General features: G+C 42.7%; 1 protein-coding gene across 4 annotated transcripts in view; it reads left to right on the top strand.

Annotated features, from left to right (window-relative positions):
• The window catches only part of stk11 (serine/threonine kinase 11), a 137,224-nt gene that overhangs the window by 22,877 nt on the left and 98,465 nt on the right, over positions 1 to 15,882 (top strand). The gene's annotated exons all lie outside the window — the stretch shown is intronic.

Raw genomic sequence — 15,882 nt, 5'->3', positions numbered from 1 at the left:
GCTGATGGGGAGATGCATATTGCTGAAATCTACATTTTCACATAACTATAGCTCAAAATTGAAAGCTGTAATGCTGAAACTTAACCTATTCATTTTGGTGTTGTGCACTAAAATTGGTATTGTGCAATTTTGTGCAGCGAAGAGTGACATTCTGTCATTGACTCAAACATAGAAAAATGTGCTATATTATAAATAGCTCCTGAAGTTGTGCCTTTGCAAATAACAAAAACTGGTCCATTTTCAGATTTCGAATCCAGTTCATTCAGTTTTCATATTCTTAAATAGATTGTACAGCAAGCTATTTTTAAACTAACATTTCAAGAATTTATATGTAATGCATATTTTGTGAAGTGTGGTGTGTTGCCAGTACTCTGTTGTCAATGTTTGTCACAACAGTAAGATGCTCATTTGCAGTGATGCCCATTTGCCTGAACACTCGAGGAAGTAATAAATAATTTCTTCTTTTGGGCACTGTTCAGCCAGCAGAATCTATCATTTACTGGGTTAATGGAATACTGGACTCCGAGATTCAGACTGGAGCCAAATAATCAAATTAATGTTTTCCTTTTGTTTCCTATTTGTAAGCAAAAGTTAAGAAAATTGAAACTTTAAGTGTGAATCAGAGTAGAAAATAATAAAACCTTTTTATCTCTATGGACTGACATTGTACATGAAAAGGAAACAGACACATTTAAATTTAATTGTACAAAAAACTATGCCTTTAATCTTTACATTGAGAAAACTCTCACTCATGCATGAACTGATTCTTGGTCAGTGGCTCTGGTTTGTTACTAGAATCCAATAAAATTAAAATTTGGTCACAAGTTCATTATCCTTGGAATAGAGCACGAGACAAGCTAGGCATAATGCAGAAAATTGCAGGAAACTTAGTTCCAAACTTCAAAAATTCAGTATTTTCTATGATATAAGTAATTGTCCAATGTGTGAATATCCAATGTGCTGAAGGATTTTAAAGAATATAGCTTAATGCGTTTGGAATAAAACTGCAATATATAAATCAGGAGCTTTTGTTTAATGTTGCTAGTGGGGTTATAGTGTCTTTAATCAATATTTTTTTAAATCCTCCATTTTGGGACTATAGCTAAGCCTAATTAGAATGCCATTACAAATTTATATCTGGCTGTTGGCTATGATTGAGGTAAAAATATCAAAGATTATGATATAACCAGCTTTAACATCTCTGCAAAATGGTTTCTAGTTTTCAGTATCACTAAAATTGCCAAGTTGTTTCGTAAAAACATTATACAAAACCTACCCTTCCAGTGGAGGTAGTATTGCACTGCTCAAGTTTGACATCATACAGCATAGAACTCTTCAGAATTCCTCAGATAATCAGCTGGACTTCCTGAGCACTTGTAAGCTTACTTAGCATTAATTTAAATGTTGATTGGGGATATTGCCATCTAGGCGTATTGAAACATTCAGTCCTAACTGCTGGGAGAGGAGCCCTTTGTTGGCCTAAAAGTATGTGTGTAAGGCTTTCTGTTGGGCAGGCAAATTGTAGTTGGAACCAGGTAGTATAAATGAGGTACTGATTGGCTGGAACTGATATTATAGCTGCCTGTCGGAGGCTGGTAGCTGCAGTCTAAATGTGTTGTATAGCTTTTATCACCCTTCCTTTCTTGTTGAGATGTTGTCTATATGAAATTTGGTTGTCTAGTAAAGTTGTAACCACCTCTTGTCTGTAATTTAGTATTTGGGCAGTACTGGGATCTAAACTTGATCGCATGCTGGAAAATGAAGCACTAGGAAGTGACTCTTAACAATATGAGAAATGGGTGTTCATTTATTTTCAACCCTTGAGATTTTAAAAAAAAATTATGTGGGAGTAGGAGTTGGAGCAGTGAGACAAGAGTGTTGGAATTACTGGTGTGTTTTTTTTTGCATTACTTTAGACAGAATTGAACCTGGGACTGCCTTGAACTGCATAGCCACAAACTCCACTCCTTAGCTACTGACTTCTTCCCTCTCCCTGGTAACTGTCTGAGGCTGAACCAGACTGCTTACAACTTTGGTGTTCTATTTAACCCTGGGATGAGCTTTCCATCACTTCTATGGAGTCATCAGCTGTTCTAATATCGCCTGATTCTGCCCTGCCTCAGCTCATCTGCTGCTGAGATCCTCAATCATGCATTTATTACCTGCAGCCTTGACTATTCTAATACACTCCAAGCTGGCCTCCCATGTTCTACCCTTTGTAAACTTGAGCTCATCCAAAACTTTGCTGCCCATATCCTAGCTCGCACCAAATCCTGTTCAGTCATCACCCGTGTGCACGCTGGCCTACACTGGCTCAAGATTAAGCAGTGTCTCTCTTTTAAGATTGTTATCCTTGTTTTCAAGCGTCTCCATGCCCTCGTCTATCTCTGTGATCTCTTCCAGCCCTCCTCCAATTCTGACCTGTTGAGCATGCCTGATTTTAATCGCTCCATATTGGTGGCTGTTCCTTCAGCTGCCTCGGCACTAAGCTCTGGACTGCCCTCCCTAAACCCCTCCACCTCTGTGCCTTGCTTTTCTCCTTCAAGACGCTCCTTAAAACCTACCTCTTTGGCCAAACTTTTGGTCATCTGCCTTAATATCTCCTTAACTGGCATGTGTTGTATTTTGTTTTATAATGCTCTGTGAAGCGCCTTGGGGCGTTTTATGTTAAAGGTGCTATATAACTAAAAGGTGTTGTTGTTATATCTCAGTTTTACTCATCAGTGCATTTGACAATAGAAGTTTCCAACAATGACTCTCTTCCCTCCTCTCTGCTGTCACTTCGTGTCTCCCTTCTCTTATCTACATGTTGCTCCTTGTAAGCATGGCATCAACTTTCATGCATAAACTGATAATCAGTTTCACTTCTCTAGTGCTTATCCTGAATCTTCACTTGGCCTCCATGCTGTCAGACTGCCTGTCCAACATTAAGTCTTGGATGAGTCACAGTTTCTTCCTGATCAACAGTGTTCTTTGACAATCACATCTAAATTATTTCATCTAATTTCAACCCTTTCCCAAGTCGCTGTCTTAGTCGAACCAGGCCATGAGCAACGTTTCGTCTTCTGCTTGATCTTGAGCTTATTGCCAAGACACCCCCCCCACCCCCCATAACTTCAACAATGGATGTCTCTACCTCTACTGCTTCAGCCACACAGCTTGTTTGTCACCTCCAGATTTGACTACTCTAATGCGTTGCTGACTGGCCTCCCATCCTTCACCCTTAAACTCCAACTGATCTAAAATTCTGCTGTAAGTATTTTGTCCTGCACCAAGTCCTGCTCATTCATCATCCACATTGCATAGAATTATTCCTAGATTGCTCTGCATGAATCAAATCATGTAGAATTTTGACACTATCTTATTCCCATCAAGTGGACACAAGATGCCCATTTAGTTTAATTTTTCTGAAAAATTGGGTGCTGGATATAATTTTGTTGTCTGAAACTTTTATCCAAATTTGTGAGGCGTTCTATTTAATATTTTTTACCTATACTGTCAATGCTCAGCATTTGAATTTTTTTATGGTTGATTGAGACTACTTCTGACACTCTCAGTTTTGATAGTGGGTCTTTGTAGCTTTTTTTTTTCTTTCATGTGGGCAGTGCAGACAAGTCACCATTTATTGCCCATCTCTCGTTGCCCCTGAGAAGTGGTGGTGGGCTGCCTTTTTGAACCTTTGGTACTTCACAAAGCTAATGGTAGGGAATTCTAGGATTTTGACCCATGACAATGAAGGGACAGTGATTTATGTCCAAGTCAGGGTGACTAATTACTGTTGCTCTGCTTGTACATTCTGTTTTAGTGCCATGTATAATTGCTGTGTGGGCCATGAAATGTTGCTTTTGGTCAGCAGGCTTGCATAACTGGTTGCTCGAGTTTTGGCTTTTTTTTTGCTACATGCTCATTTATAGAAATTTCAGTAGAAAAATCAAATGTATATATCTAGGTTCTGGGTCTGAGGACACCTGCAAACTGTTTGAGGGAAAAGTCTAGCCATTTACAGTCAGGCCATTGTGATGCCCAGGAACCATCTATTGTTCATATGTTTGCAATGGCATTTGAGGTGATCAAATCTATCACAAGAAGGGGGCGGGGTCGGTGGGTGGAGAGTTGCCAAAATTTTAATTAATGGATAAAATATCTCCCACAGGCATCTGTGGTAAACATTTTGACCATCAATAGCAGCACCAACTAAAGGGTTCAAACAGATCTATTGATGTGTTCCGGATGAGAATGCTGAATCTTGTTGCATTAATCAACTTATTAAATGTTATAAGCCACTGAAGGAAACTGTCACTTATAAAGGAATTATTTATTGATATCTGTTCAATTGTGAAGTTCCTTCGCATATATGCCAAACGTTTCCAATGGAACACTTGAATTGAAATCCAATAATTAGATCCAAGATTCAGGTGCTTTACTGGTGATACCAGGAACAACTGAACAAACTGGGGCTCTTTACTCTTGAAAAGAGCAGGCTGACCCGATATAGGCCTGTTAAATTATGAAGGAGTTTCCAATTGTGAAGGAATCCAAAACTAGTGGTTATAAATATAAGATAGTCATTGATAAATCCATTAAGGAATTCAGAGGAAGCTTCTTTACCCAGAGAGTGGTTAGAACGTGGATCTTGCAAATAGCATAGATGCATTTAAGGGAAAGTTAGTTGAATGCATGTGGGAGAAAGGAATAGAAGGATTTGCTGATACTGTTAGATGAAGTAGGGTAGGTGGAGGCTTCTATAGACCAAAAATACCGACCTAGATCAATTGATCCAAGTGGCCTGTTTTTGTGCTGTAATTTGGTGTAATTCTATGTAGCACTCTTAACTTAGCTTCATAACTGACTTTCTTTTTACCCATTTTGTTCCCCTTATCCTGAAGTTTCTGCTTCCCGTTTAGGTACAGTCCCATAAGCACCTATATCCAGGTCATCATAATGTGTGAGCATAAACCGTGAAAGTCGCAGCTAATTCAATTGTGTGGCATCATAGCTAAGCTTGAATTGACTTCATCTGATGTCCATAAAAGGGAACTTTGCAGCCAGAGCCATTGGCAATAATTGTAGCACTCCAACTACTGCCCTGACTGAAATGAGTTTCCTTACTATCACCAAGAATTGAACCTGGGACCCAATCTATATAGCTGACTGGGCTACTAGACCATTGAAAAGTTCCCAATTTTGGTCTGCGGTCAGAGATTGTAAAGGTATTTTGACTTCCCTTGCACAATATTAAAAGCAAGTATAGTGCAGAATAACATTTCTATTCTTAAAGCTAAACTCTGAGACAGCTGTTGACCAGAATATCCATTATTTTGTTTCTTCCCTCAACTTCAGTGCTAAGCTCCTGATGCAAGTGCATTCTCAACCAAGGATGTAAAGCATTCTGATTGCATTCTCAACCAAGTAGATTGTGTAAACATTATGGTACTAAAGTAACGAATACCATCAGTAAGAAAGATGTGAACCACTTATATACTTCAAATTGTGTACATGCTTCAGCTTTACATTATATTGCAGTCACACTTCTTTAAGCAGCTGAGAATTCACAGGTAAGTGAACAGATTAATCTGCTGGCTAAACGGTCTTAAATTTATTTAAGTATTGAGTTAGTCATATTTTTGGTAAGAAGGAGCCTTGAATCCCAGTTTTTTAAAAATTGGTAACTACTGGCAGAAATTGGGTGCAGGGATAGTGAAACCTTTGCCAAAATTCTTTCCCAACTTGTGTCTAGTGTCACCATCTGAAGACCTAATATGATTACAAGTTGTGTTGAAACTCCAAATTTAGAACACAGAAGTTGTTGTTTAACTGAGAGCAGCTGAACACAAAGCCACAGTCTTGAGCCCTGTGTTTAAGCACTGATTTTGTAGATTTAGGTACAGGTACTTCTAAGAAAAATTCTTTTATCTTTTACTTTCTTGACCAAATTCCACCGATGTGAAATAAGCACAGAAAAAGCTGATCTAAATTTATTTGCAGACATTTTGATTAAGCTTACTATGCACATGGTTGATCACTTACCTTCCGGGAGTGGAGTGGACCTGAAGGGAGAACGGCGAGAGAGGAGAGGATAAATAGAGTCCGAAAATAGCGGCCTAGACGCTTACCTTCAGGGAGTGGAGTGGAGTCCAGGCGTGCCGGAGTTTTGGAAAAAGAAGAAAAAATAGTCAACAGTGACATCACAGGAAAGCTGCAAGGTGATTGGTTGAGTAACAGCTTTTAGTGCCTGTAAATAGATTTTTAAAAAAAAGGGGAAACTTTTTTTTGGGAAAAAACCTCAAACCTACCGTATAAGTGATCAGGTTAGTACTACTAAAGAGTTTTTTAAAAAATCCGTGTAATTTATTAAGGACTTTAGATTGTAGTGGGTAGTGTTTGGAGTAGAACAAGGCACCTAGCGTAATTAGTATTTTTTAATTAAAGGGAGTTACAAGGCAATCTAAAGGTAAGTCATGGCAGGAAAGCTTGCACCCGTGATCTGCTCTTCCTGCGCTATGTGGGAAATCAGGGATGCTTCCAGTGTCCCTGACGAACATGTGTGCAGGAGGTGTATCCGTCTGAAGCTGCTGGCTACCCTCATTAGAGCCGGAGCTGCGGGTGGATTCACTGTGGAGCATCCGCGATGCTGAGATAGTCGTGGATAGCACATTTAGCGAGGCGGTCACACCGCAAGCAAGTGCTGCAAAGGCAGGAAGGGAATGGGTGACCACCAGGCGGAGTAGAGGAAGGCAGGTAGTGCAGGAGTTCCCTGTAGCCACCCTCCTCTCTAACTGATATACAGCTTTGGATATTGTTGGGGGAGGTGGCTCAGGGGAAAGCAGCAAGAGCCAAGTTCATGGCACCATGGGTGGCTCAGCTGCACAGGAGAGGAGGAACAAGAGTAGGAGAGTTATAGTGATAGGGGATTCTATCGTAAGGGATACAGATAGGCGTTTCTTTGGCTGCAAATGTGACTCCAGTATGGTATGTTGCCTCCCTGATGCTAGGGTCAAGGATGTCATGGAGTGGCTGCAGGACATTCTGGAGGGGAAGGGTCAACAGTCAGAGGTCATGGTACACATTGGTACCAATGACATAGCTACAAAGAGGGATGAGGTCCTGCAATGAGAATTTAGAGAGCTGGGTAGCAGATGAAAAAGCAGGACCTCAAAGTTTGTAATCTCTGGATTGCTCCCAGTGCCACGTGCAAGTGAGTATAGGTATAGGAGGATAGAGTAGATTAATGCATGGCTGAAGAGATGGTGCAGGAGGGAGGGCTTTAGTTTGCTGGATCACTGGGTCTGTTTCTGGCAAAGGTGGGAGCTGGACAAGTTGGACGGGTTGCACCTGAACCAGAACGGGACCAACATCCTTGCTGGGAGGTTTGCTAGTGCTGTTGGGGTTTTAAACTAATTTGGCAGGGGGATGGGATACAGAGTGGAGATACAGTAAGGGGTGATGCACAGTCAAATATAGAAGAGAAAGTGAGTCATTCTGGAAGGCAGAGCAAATATAGACCTGTAAAGGCACAAGTGAATAATGCAAGGCTGAATTGCATCTGTTTTAACGCAAGGAGTCTTACTAGGAAGGCAGATGAATTGCGAGCATTGATTAACACATGTGAGTATGATATTATTGCTATCACAGAGACATGGTTGAGGGAAGGGCAGGACTGGCAGCTCAATATTCCAGAGTATAGAATCTTCAGGCGTGACGGGATGGTGTAAAAGAGGAGGTGGCATTGCACTGTTGATAGTCTTAGTGCAAAAGGCTTAAAAAGGGCAAAATTCTTAAAATGCCTCCCACAGCCAAAAAGACTTGCAGGTTGATAGGTAAATTGGCCATTGGCAATTGCCCCTAGTATAGGTAGGTGGTAGGGAAATATAGGGACAGGTGAGGATGTGGTAGGAATATGGGATTAGTGTAAGATTAGTATAAATGGGTGGTTAATTGTCGGCACAGACTCGGTGGGCCGAAGGGCCTGTTTCAGTGCTGTATCTCTAAATCTAAAAAAATAAAAATATGTAGGCAAATCTCAGGTGTAAAAATAGTAGGGGATTTCAACTTCTCCAGAGGGGGACATGAAAAAATACTGAGGGGCAAGATAAAGGAAAATCCCAAGGTGCTTTATAAGTACATTAAGGGCAAGAGGATAACCAGGAAAAGAGTAGGGTCCATTAGGGACCAAAGTGGCAATCTGTGTGTGGAGCCAGAGGACATAGGTGAGGTTTTAACTGATTACTTTTCATCTGTGTTCACTATGGAGAAGGACGATGTAGGTGTAGAGATCAGGGAGGGGGCTTAGCATTGAAAGGGAGGAAGTATTAGCTGTTTTAGCAGGCTTAAAAGTGGATAAATGCCCAGGTCCAGATGAGATGTATCCCGGGCTGTTATGTGAGACAAGGGAGGAGATAGCAGAGGCTCTGACACAAATTTTCAAATCCTCTCTAGCCACAGAAGAGGTATCAGAGGACTGGAGGACAACGAATGTGGTACCATTATTCAAGAAGGGTAGCAGGGATAAACCAGGTAATTACAGGCCAGTGAGTCTAACATCAGTGGTAGGGAAACTACTGGAAAAAATTCTGAGGGACAGGATTAATCGCCACGTCAAGAGGCGGGGATTAGTAGCTTTGTCAGGGGGAGATCGTGTCTAACAAACTTGATTGAATTTTTCAAGGGGGTGACTAGATGTGTAGATGAGGGTAAGGCAGTTACTGTAGTCTACATGGACTTCAGTAAGGCTTTTAATAAGGTCCCGCATGGGAGATTGATTAAGAAGCTAAGCGCCCATGGGATCCAGGGTAATTTGGCAAATTGGATTCAAAATTGGCTTAGTGGCAGGAGGCGGTGGGTGATGGTCGTTTTTGCGATTGGAGGCCTGTGACCAGTGGTGTAACGTAGGGATCGGTGCTGGGACCCTTACTGTTTGTAGTGTACATTAATGATTTAGACCTAATAATTGGAGGTATGATCAGTAAAGTTCACAAATGACACAAAAATTGGTGGTGTCGTAAATAGTGAGGAGGAAAGCCTTAGATTCCAGGACGATATAGATGGGCTGGTAAGATGGGTAGAGCAATGTCAAATGGAATTCAATCCTGAGAAGTGTGAGGTGATGCATTTTGGGAGGACTAACCAGGCAAGGGAATATACAATGGATGATAGGACCCTAGGAAGTACAGAGGGTCAGAGGGATCTTGGTGTACTTGTCCATAGATCACTGAAGGCAGCAGCACAGGTAAATAAGGTGGTTAGGAAGGCATACGGGATATTTGCCTTTATTAGCCGAGGCATAGAATATAAGAGCAGGGAGGTTATGATGGAGCTGTATAAAACACTAGTTAGGCCACTGCTGGTGTACCATGTACAGTTCTGGTCATGGCACTATAGGAAGGATATGATTGCGCTGGAGAGGGTGCAGAGGAGATTCACCAGAATGTTGCCTGGGCTGGAGCATTTCAGCTATGAAGAGAGACTGGATAGGCTAGGGTTGTTTTCCTTAGAGCAGAGAAGGCTGAGGGGGGACCTGATTGAGGTATACAACATTATGAGTGGTATAGATAGGGTAGATAGGAAGAAACTTTTTCCCTTAGCGGAGGTGTCAATAACCGGGGAGCATAAATTTAAGGTAAGGGGCAGGAGGTTTAGAGGGGATTTGAGGAAAGCTTTTTTCACCCAGAGGGTGATTGGAATCTGGAACACACAGCCTGAAGGGGTGGTAGAGGCAGGAACCCTCACAACATTTAAGAAGTATTTAGATGAGCGCTTGAAACACCATAGCATACAAGGCTATGGGCCAAGTGCTGGAAAATGGAATTAGAATAGATAGGTGCTTGATGGCCGGCACAGACATGATGGACCAAAGGGCCTGTTTCTGTGCTGTATAACTCTATGAATTGGGGTGACGTTTCAGCAAGATTGAAAGTATTAAGAATTTTTATTTGGTGACGTGCCATCATTATGAATAAGTGGAGGAAGCAATATTGTTTACACTTAATTCTAACCCAGTGCATTTATAATGTGATGCTCTTAGTATTCGACTGTAAGTACTCAGATTAAACTGTTCCTCGCTGCAAATATGGAAAACATTTTGATTGGGTATTCGAGATGAATACTGATACTGCGTTTGAAGTGTAAAAATGGAGTTCAACTGATGACCATTACACTCCCAGCCTAAAATCAGATCACGTAGATGCATTTACGCATGCTGTCAGCAACCTACAATTTCAGAAAGGCACCATTTGGCTTGTGTACAATTTTTCATGAAGAAATTCTCACCAATACCTGTTGTAAAATTAGCTGCCTCTACCAGAAATGCTTCTGGATTCTGTTTTGATGGTGACTAAATTATCATTCTCCTTCAAAATGCAATTCAGTGCTTTATGCTTTTTGAGCTTGAATCTCTTTTTGAAAACTTTGCTCTGCATTGTGCAAACCAAAGTATATGTCATTGTTCATACAACAAGTTAATTTACCAAAATGTTGAGCCATGGAACGATGAACTATGGTCTGGAGTCCACTAGTGAGTTGTAGGCCTCAGCTGGACCTAACTTTGGTTGGGGTATGGGGTGCCTGTTGCAAGTGGGAGAGGGAAGTCTTCAGCAATATTTAACGTGGAATTTCCTTCTATGTCTTTGAGTTGGTCAAATGGTTGTGCAGTGAGAGTTAGAGAAGAACAAGTTGAGTTCTAAGCCACGGCATTGTGTGACTTGGATTGGGATATTACGCAGTGAATTAGAAAATATTTGTCTCTAAGCAACTAGTTCAAAAGAATGTTCCTAGAATTGCTTGTTAAAACTGATGTTTCCTTCTCGTTTTTGGAATTGTTAATGAGTGCGATTAAGGAAGATATATAATACTATGTATTTTTTTTCTTCCTACTTGAAGTCTGCATATTTCCTGTCAAGAATCCATGATCATTACTAAACTGTCAGACTTGCACCAATGTTGAATCAAAGCTTTTCCTGTTAGGTGTGTAAGACTGGCCTGGGGTAACTGCAGCAATGTACTAAAAAGGCATTTCAGATTTTATCCCATGATTCCATGGACCATCAGTATATATGTGTAAATATCATAATACTAGAAACAGTTCATATATTGCTTCTGTTGTTAAGTTCAGCACTAGTTTTTTTTCTAGTGTAATAAGACACTCTTTTACTGCTCTCTTGTGGCACATAAAAGGAACTGTCAGTACTTTCAACTGCAGATTTTATATATGGCTTAGTTCAAATGTGTAATTTGAATGTGGCGTTCCAACTGTGGGCTGAATTTTACCGGCCCCTCCACTCAGCGGGTCGCGGCGCGGGGGTCGGTAAAATTCTGCAAAGAGAGGCCCACCTCAACCAGCGATCTTGAGAAGGGCCCGTCGCAAATTACTGGCAGCGGGCGAACTTCAGTGCGCCCCCCCCCCCGCATGCCGCATAGCAGCGGCACTACAATGAGAATATGGTAAACAGTACTCACCTTTGCAGATTATGCAGCCCACCGCCTCTCCATGGATACCTCACCGAAAAAACCAGAATGGGCGGCCGTCACACAGTCACGTTCACAATTCAAAAAGCCAGCGGGTCCTCAGAAGCAGAAGATAAGTTCCTTTTCAGGGGTCTCACTCTGCATTCTTAAAGGGAGGAGGGAGGGGGGCATTACAAGGGTTCCACTCTGCATACTGGGAGGTTGGGGGGGCATCACAGGGGTCTTGCTCTGCATTCTTAAAGGGAGGGGGTCTGGAATTACTGGAGGGGAAGCTCTGCTGACCTGAAGGGAGGTACTGTGTACCATCCCTCCATTAACAGGGTACGCTCTGTTTGTTTGTGGTGGTGAAGGAGCAATGGCACACTCGGCACCCTGTGTGTGGGGAGGGTGCCACAAAGGGCAGGAGCATTAAGGTTAAATTGGTGGTGGGGGCAATCGATTCAGCTGGCAGGATCTTGATGTGGTTGAGTTTTGGCCAAGATGTGCAATGCCATGGCACGCCACATAGTTGATCCAGGAAAGCAGTTCATGTACCCGTCAACACCAATCCCTGCCCTATTTGGAACCTTCGAATACATGAAGGGTTCAACTTTATCACATGGGAATAGGTATGGATCATCCTACATTGTGTGATCGTCTGCTTATGAGGATCCGTATGCATCAGAGGCAATATCAACAGGCAGGTGCGATCCACATAGAGGCCTGGTCATGAGTAGCAGCCACCAAGGTGAGCTCGCCATTATAGTTGACCCACATGACATGCCGTTGGATGTCAAAGCGCCAGTGTCAGAGGCGATTGCGCTTGTAGAGAGGGTGGTGACACGTCTCTGTGCCCTGCTCAAGGATGACCTGCAGTCCAGGGGCTCCGGTGGACATCCCATGCCTTTGGTCCTCATAGTGGCAGCAGTTCTCGAGCCTAATGCCTCTGCAGCCTTTTAGGAGCCCACCAGAGACCTTTGTGGGGTCGCACAGTCAGCAGTGCACTGCTGCCTGAGGGAGGTCAGCAATGCCCTGCACTGGAAGGTCAGGATGGACTCTCTCAGCCAAGCCCAGAGAGCCATTTGTTCTGGCACCATTGCTGGAGAACCATAGGTTGTAATGATCATAGACTACACTCACGTGGCCATCAGGCCTCCTGCCAGGCTGCCACCTGCAGACGTCACCATTAAAGGAGCCCTCTCAATCTAGGTGAAGCTGGTATGTGATCACTGCAAATGCTTGCTGCCAATATGTGACCGCTTCTCAGGCAGCTGCCATGACATCTGGATCTTGTGCCAGTCCTGGCTGCTGCTGCTGTTCACTGAACTGGCTCAGATGGAGGGGTGGCTTCTTGGAGATAAGGGCTATCCTTTGCAGACATGGCTCCTGACACCAGTGAGAGACCCCACCATTACTGCAGAGGAGAGATACAACGCCAGCCACTGAGCTACATGAGCCATCATTGAGCAGGAGATCAGCATGCTGAAAGAGCACCTCCAATGCCTGTATGGATAGGGTGAAGCCCTGTACTATGGGCCGAAAAGGCCAGCTCCTTTCTTTGCTGCTCTGCACACCTAGACACCCAATAGGGGCCAGGCCTGGCATGATGAGACGTCAACAGGATTCCTCCTCAGACTATGAGGTTGCTGAGGACATACAACATGAAAGACGCATGGAAGGGCAGATGGCACCCAGGTTCTGCACGAGGGGCTAGTAGTGAGCTAGGGACATACGGCAGTGGCTTATCAGACAAAGGCTGTCAGCTCCTTAGGAACTGACATGAGTTCCGCAAGCCACACTCTCTTTGTGGGGTCACTCTCGCTCACCTGCTGTGCACCAGTCCACATCTGCAGCATCCCTGAGTAAACCATTAGAGGCAGCAGCTGACTGCTGTCACTGCATCCATGGAGATGCTAATGAGTAATATTGGCTTGGCGATGATATTGCATACGTTGGCTCTCCTGAAGGGCCAACGGTGCAAAGGGATGTGACATTGGTGCTACATGCTGGCACACATCATTCGCACAGAGAAAAGGACACACGTGTTGGTGAGGAACATTTAGTGAAAGACGTATTTACATCGCTGTGCCACCCGTGCATTCACATTTATGTCACTGTGTTCTCTGTAAACCTCTAATACCTTTTATGGTATATTTAAGTTTCACGTCCTGGATTGTGTAAATTTAAGATTATTTACCCAGGTGCAGCACGCCTACAAAAAGGAATGTTACACTTGAGTGGAAGAAGAGGATCGCAACTTCACAGAACACTGGGACACAGCAGGGTAAGTATGTGGCAGCGAACAAGGAAAGTGCTGTGGTCACTCAGCAGGTCAGGCAGCATCTGTGGAGAGAGAAGCAGAGTTAACTTTCAGGTCTCTGGTCAAGTTAACTCTGCTTCTCTCTCCACAGATGCTGCCTGACCTGCTGTATTTCTGCAGCACTTTCAGCTTTGCTGCCAGATTGACAGCAGCCCCACTCTTCAGCAGTCAGGTAAGTATTTCTTTGACAGCTGTCAGGAAGCAGGTGCTGGGGAGCTTAAAATAGGGCCCCAGCACCTGCTGCACAGCAGTCAAAAACTCTCGTTGCGCCGAATGTCACGCCTCTCTCTGTAATATCGTGGGGGTTCTGCGGCAGCAGCTAAATGCTGGCACCCCGCTGAGTTTAAAGGGCGCCGCCGCGCAGCGTGGCACCCGAACAAAATTCAGCCTTGTAGGTCATTATTGTAGAAAGGAAAATGTAAAAATGTTTTGAGGATGTAAATTTGTAGAAGATTTTTTTCTGTAAATCTGAAAACTTGTAGTTATTTAAGTATATAATTTTTGCTATTGCAAGAGCAATGGCCCTGCATGTATGTTTTATTTAAATTTTAAACAATCTCTTTCCTGCTTTCTTCCTCAAATCAAAAAATGTGGATTGGTTATTTGGGGCACCAGTAGTGTGTAGCCAACTTAAAATTCCAAGTATTCAAGTAACTTTGTGTGTTTGGAAAGCAGGAATGATATCTTAATTTTGAATTACACAATTTTGTTAGTATTTTTTTGCTTAAGTTTAAGATTGGTCTGTCAAGGAAATGTTTGTTAAAATGGAATGTAAATGTAGGGAAATGGAGCTTAGAGGGATTTGTCAGATTTGAATTGAGCATCTAACTTTAATATGTAGCACTAAGTACTAATGCTGAAGTGCTATTGAACTGATTAAAGATAGAAATAGACAAACCTTTCAGGCAGTAGTCTAAACTAACATTTCTGACCTAGAAGTTAACAAACTTACAATTCAATGCACTGTGCTATAGTCTACTATATGATTGTCTTCTTTGGCCTCCTTATCTTGAGGGACAATGGGTAAGCGCCTGGAGGTGGTCAGTGGTGTGTGGAGCAATGCTTGGAGTGGCTATAAAGGCCAATTCTAGAGCGACAGGCTCTTCCACAGGTGCTGCAGAAAAATTTGTCGGGGCTGTTGCACAGTTGGCTCTCCCCTTGCACCTCTGTCTTTTTTCCTGCCAACTGCGAAGTCTCTTTGACTCGCCACACTTTAGCCCCGCCTTTATGGCTGCCCGCCAGCTTTGGCGAATGCTGGCAACTGATTCCCACGACTTGTGATCAATGTCACAGGACTTCATGTCGCGTTTGCAGACGTCTTTAAAGCGGAGACATGGACGGCCGGTGGGTCTGATACCATTGGCGAGTTCGCTGTACAATGTGTCTTTGGAGATCCTGCCATCTTCCATGCGGCTCACATGGCCAAGCCTCTCTCTTGTTTTGTGGAAACTTCTGCACAAAATTATTGCCACATTTCCCATCATTGCAACAGTGACCACACTTTGATCTAGAGGAAATGAAAGACGCTGTATAAATGCAAATTCTTTCTTAGTATTACAAGATTGTTAAATTTATTGTGAAAACAAAACCTCTCCATTTGAATAGAATATTTGTATTGCAACCTTAAATGATTGTATATGATTGTACAGTTCAAATAAAAGGTGTACTTTTACATATATATGTATTGTCAGCTTGACTAGATAGTGGCATTCTCTCCTGCATCAGAAGGTCAGGGATTCGAATCCTGTATTGGAGAAAACTGATTTCCTTTGCACTTTTTGGAATGTTAACTTGGTGCTGTTTTAAACTTTTGGATTTTTTTTTTTTACAGATTTTTATGCATCAAGTATATTTTTGGGGAAAAAAAAATTCGAATCCTATTAGAGTACTTGAGCACACAGTTTAGGCTGATCTTCCAGTACGGAGGGATTGCTGCATTTTTGAAGATATTGACTTCGAATTTCACTATCTGGAAAAACAGCAAGGGCATTCTTTTGGTGTCTTGGTCTTTACACATCCTCAACCAACAACACCAAACAGATTCACTGATCATTGATCTCTCTTGTTGTTTGTGGAAACTTCTGCACAAAATTACTGCCACATTTCCCATCATTGCAACACTT

This window comes from Heterodontus francisci, chromosome 36 (assembly GCF_036365525.1).
Source record: "Heterodontus francisci isolate sHetFra1 chromosome 36, sHetFra1.hap1, whole genome shotgun sequence".
Classification (NCBI taxonomy): domain Eukaryota; kingdom Metazoa; phylum Chordata; class Chondrichthyes; order Heterodontiformes; family Heterodontidae; genus Heterodontus; species Heterodontus francisci.
The sequence above is the reverse complement of the archived record's forward strand: the minus strand, read 5'-3'. Positions and strand labels throughout refer to the sequence as shown.